Below are 4,933 nucleotides of genomic sequence, written 5' to 3'. Positions count from 1 at the left end.
GTCTTTAATGTACATGTGAGAGTATAGGTGTGTCTGTCTGTCTGTATGTCTGTCTGTGTGATAAAGAGAGAGAGAGAGAGAGATAAAGAGAGAGTGAGAGATAAAAAGAGAGAGAGATAAAGACAGAGACAGAGAGAGAGATACGTTAACTTCTTATGGCTGGGGGCAGTATTGAGTAGCTTGGATGAATAGGGTGCCCAGAGTAAACTGCCTGCTACTCAGTCCCGGAAGCTAAGATATGCATATTATTAGTATTTTTGGATATAAAACACTCTGAAGTTTCTAAAACTGTTTGAATGATGTCTGTGAGTATAACAGAACTCATATGGCAGGCAAAAACCTGAGAAAAAATCTAACCTGAAAGTGGGAAACCTAAGGTTTGTAGGTTTGCCTATCCAATATACAGTATCTTTCAGGTCATATTGCACTTCCTAAGGCTTCCACTAGATGTCAACAGTCTTTAGAACCTTGTTTGATGCTTCTACCTTGAAGAATGTGGGAAGGAGAGCTCTTTGAGTCAGGTGTCTGGCATGAGCTGATCACACGTGGTCCCGTGAGAGCGACCTGCGTTCCATCGCATTTCTGAAGACGAAGGAATTCTCCGGTTGAAATATTATTGAAGATTTATGTTAAAAACATCCTAAAGATTGATTCTATACATCGTTTGACATGTTTCTACGAACTGTAATGGAATGTTTTGACTTTCGTCTGACCTGCATGTCATCAATTTGGATTTTGGAACTAAAGGAGGTATATGGACATAAATTATGGACGTTATCGAACAAAACAAACATTTATTGTGGAACTGGGATTCCTGGGAGTGCATTCTGATGAAGATCATCAAAGGTAAGTGAATATTTATAATACTATTTCTGACTTCTGTTGACTCCACAACATCTGTATGGTTTGTTTGGGCTCTGAGCGCTGTACTTAGATTATAGCATGGTATGCTTTTTCCGTAAGGTTGTTTTGAAATGTGACACAGCGGTTGCATTAAGGAGAAGTTTATCTAAAGTTCCATGTATAATACTTGTATATTTTATCAATGTTTATTATGAGTATTTCTGTAAATTGATTTGGCTCTCTGCAAAATCACCGGATGTTTTGAAGGCAAAACATTACTGAACATAACGCGCCAATGTAAACTAAGATTTTTTGATATAAATATGAACTTTATCGAACAAAACATACATGTATTGTGTAACATGAAGTCCTATGAGTGTCATCTGATGAAGATCATCAAAGGTTAGTGATTCATTTTATGTCTATTTCAGCTTTTTGTGACTCCTCTCTTTGGCTGGAAAAATGGCTGTGTTTTTCTGTGACTAGGTACTGACCTAACATAATCGTTTGGTGTGCTTTCGTCGTTAAGCCATTTTGAAATCGGACACTGTGGCTGGATTTACAACAAGTTTATCTTTAAAATGGTGTGAAATACTTGTATGTTAGAGGAATTTTAATTTTGAGATTTCTGTTGTTTGAATTTGGCGCCCTGCACTTTCACTGGCTGTTGTCAAGTCGATGCCGTTAACGGTATCTCAGCCATAAGAAGTTTTTAAGTGGCTGTGAACATGAGTCCTCTGATATCCAAAACACCTTACAGCTTGCCAATCAGTAGAGGACACATACAATCACAGATACACACAGAGACACACACACCACTCTGACTCACCCAGGGTTAAGTCATTGTTGGCCAATGGCCCAATGCAGTCAACCCTACAACAAGCTCCAGGCAGAGGTAGTCACCTTACAACAGATCTAGGACTAGTTTAGCCAACAGTAACTACACCCCAACCCATTAGTTCACATCAAAGCAGACTGACCCCAGAACAGCTCATAGGGACAACTCCCAGCACAAACAGCAGATGGTGAGGAGTGATCCTTGTGACACAGATCAGCTAACACACACACACACACACACACACACACACACACACACACACACACACACACACACACACACACACACACACACACACACACACACACACACACATACACAGACATACAGATCAGCTAATGCCCCCAACAGCCAATGGTGCATCATGCAACACTTTGGGGTAAAGCACAAACACAGCACACAGGTGCAGAGCTTTGCCACTGCCCAGAGCATAGAGGGAGGTGTGTGTGTCTCTGCCCAGAGCATAGAGGGAGGTGTGTGTGTCTCTGCCCAGAGCATAGAGGACAACACTAGCCAACTAAAACAGAGAACACAGGTGCAGAGGGATTTAAAAGACTCCTGATTGACCTAATGACATCTCAGATTGGAGAGTTTAAGGGTTGGAGGGTTGGAGGGATGGAGAGTTGGAGGGATGGAGGGATGGAGAGTTGGAGGGATGGAGGGATGGAGAGTTGGAGAGTTGGAGGGATGGAGAGTTGGAGAGTTGGAGGGTTGGAGGGATGGAGAGTTGGAGGGATGGAGGGATGGAGAGTTGGAGGGATGGAGGGATGGAGAGTTGGAGAGTTGGAGGGATGGAGGGATGGAGGGATGGAGAGTTGGAGGGATGGAGAGTTGGAGGGATGGAGGGATGGAGAGATGGAGAGTTGGAGGGATGGAGAGTTGGAGGGATGGAGAGTTGGAGGGATGGAGGGATGGAGAGTTGGAGGGATGGAGGGATGGAGAGATGGAGAGTTGGAGGGATGGAGAGTTGGAGGGATGGAGAGTTGGAGGGATGGAGAGTTGGAGGGATGGAGGGATGGAGAGATGGAGAGTTGGAGGGACGGAGATTTGGAGGGATGGAGAGTTGGAGGGATGGAGAGTTGGAGGGATGGAGGGATGGAGAGTTGGAGGGATGGAGGGATGGAGAGTTGGAGGGATGGAGGGATGGAGAGTTGGAGGGATGGAGGGATGGAGAGATGGAGAGTTGGAGGGATGGAGAGTTGGAGGGGTGGAGAGTTGGAGGGATGGAGAGTTGGAGGGATGGAGGGATGGAGAGTTGGAGGGATGGAGGGATGGAGAGTTGGAAGGATGGAGAGTTGGAGGGATGGAGGGATGGAGAGTTGGAGGGATGGAGAGTTGGAGGGATGGAGGGATGGAGAGTTGGAGGGATGGAGAGTTGGAGGGATGGAGGGATGGAGAGTTGGAGGGATGGAGGGATGGAGAGTTGGAGGGATGGAGGGATGGAGAGTTGGAGGGATGGAGGGATGGAGAGTTGGAGGGATGGAGGGATGGAGAGTTGGAGGGATGGAGAGATGGAGAGTTGGAGGGATGGAGAGTTGGAGGGATGGAGAGTTGGAGGGATGGAGGGATGGAGAGTTGGAGGGATGGAGGGATGGAGAGATGGAGAGTTGGAGGGATGGAGAGTTGGAGGGATGGAGAGTTGGAGGGATGGAGAGTTGGAGGGATGGAGGGATGGAGAGTTGGAGGGATGGAGAGTTGGGGGGGTTGGAGGGATGGAGAGATGGAGGGATGGAGAGTTGGAGGGATGGAGAGTTGGAGGGATGGAGAGTTGGGGGGGTGGAGGGATGGAGAGTTGGAGGGATGGAGGGATGGAGAGTTGGGGGGCTGGAGGGATGGAGAGTTGGGGGGTTGGGGGGTTGGAGGGATGGAGGGATGGAGAGTTGGAGGGATGGAGAGTTGGAGAGTTGGAGGGATGGAGGGATGGAGGGATGGGGGGTTGGAGGGATGGAGGGATGGAGGGATGGAGAGTTGGAGGGATGGAGGGATGGAGAGTTGGAGGGATGGAGAGATGGAGGGATGGAGAGTTGGAGGGATGGAGAGATGGAGGGATGGAGAGTTGGAGGGATGGAGAGTTGGAGAGTTGGAGGGATGGAGAGATGGAGGGATGGAGAGTTGGAGGGATGGAGAGATGGAGGGATGGAGAGATGGAGGGATGGAGGGATGGAGGGATGGAGGGATGGAGGGATGGAGAGTTGGAGGGATGGAGGGATGGAGAGTTGGAGGGATGGAGAGATGGAGGGATGGAGAGTTGGAGGGATGGAGAGATGGAGGGATGGAGAGTTGGAGGGATGGAGAGATGGAGGGATGGATAGTTGGAGGGATGGAGAGTTGGGGGGGTTGGGGGTTTGGGGGGTTGGGGGGTTGGAGGGATGGAGGTTGTTGATTCTCTTTGAACTTCTCATTCTGTGTAACAGTTTTGTGTCCAGATGGATTTGTGTTAGAGAGGAGAGACAACAAGAGGGGATGATAATGCGGTGTTAATAATGTGTTGAACCATTCTTCCTCTTTGTCTCCAACACACACGTTTTCTAATGCAGTCATGCGGCGTTTATGTGAGGCATGTTTATACGTGGCACTGACCCAGGCGTTTCTGAGCTATTAAACAATGTTTCAGCACAGATCACCCCGATTTATTTCCCTACGATGATCAAAGCAAACCTATGGAGGGAGGGAGGGAGGCAGGCAGAGAGGGAGGCAGGCAGAGTGAAGAGAGAGAAAGAGAGAGGAGAACAAAGAGAGAGAGAGAGAGAGAGAGAGAGAGAGAGAGAGAGAGAGAGAGAGAGAGAGAGAGAAAAGGTGAGCAGAGAGGGAGGCAACAGAGAGCAGAGAGAGAAATGGTGAGCAGAGAGAGAGAAAAGAGAGAGAGAGAGAGAGAGAGAGAGAGAGAGAGAGAGAGAGAGAGAACAAAGAGAGAGAGAGAGAGTTTTACATAAAATAACACAATAAACACTCAAACAAAACCATGGTAACACGTCAATTAAATACACAACACCAAATCTTCCTCCACAGTAACTAAACACAACAGCCTCTGAATACCCCATAAACAGATCAATGTTGTTAACCATTTTTTAATAGGAAAACCCTCAGTCTCGCTGCCAACATCCCCTCCAGCAGTCCCACCACATCCACAGACCCCTGTCCCGGAATACTGTTCTTTCGTGTCTTCCATATTGCTAATTTAGCTGCCCCTGACAAAAGGTTAAGCAAGAGAACTACACCCCTTCGACTAAACCTGTACTTTAGCCCAAATAT

At 47.7% G+C, this 4,933-nt stretch overlaps 1 protein-coding gene across 1 annotated transcript in view; it reads right to left on the bottom strand.

The window, feature by feature from the left end:
- The window catches only part of LOC129845274 (protein phosphatase 1 regulatory subunit 29-like), a 186,093-nt gene extending 181,737 nt beyond the window's left edge, over nucleotides 1-4,356 (bottom strand). Inside the window, exon 1 of the mRNA XM_055913148.1 lies at nucleotides 4,262-4,356. The gene's annotated coding sequence lies outside the window, so the exon portion shown is untranslated. The remainder of the gene's footprint in view (nucleotides 1-4,261) is intronic.
- Between the last annotated feature and the right edge of the window lie 577 nt (nucleotides 4,357-4,933).

The sequence above is a fragment of the Salvelinus fontinalis genome, unplaced genomic scaffold (genome assembly GCF_029448725.1).
Source record: "Salvelinus fontinalis isolate EN_2023a unplaced genomic scaffold, ASM2944872v1 scaffold_0265, whole genome shotgun sequence".
Lineage (NCBI taxonomy): Eukaryota > Metazoa > Chordata > Actinopteri > Salmoniformes > Salmonidae > Salvelinus > Salvelinus fontinalis.
The sequence above is the reverse complement of the archived record's forward strand: the minus strand, read 5'-3'. Positions and strand labels throughout refer to the sequence as shown.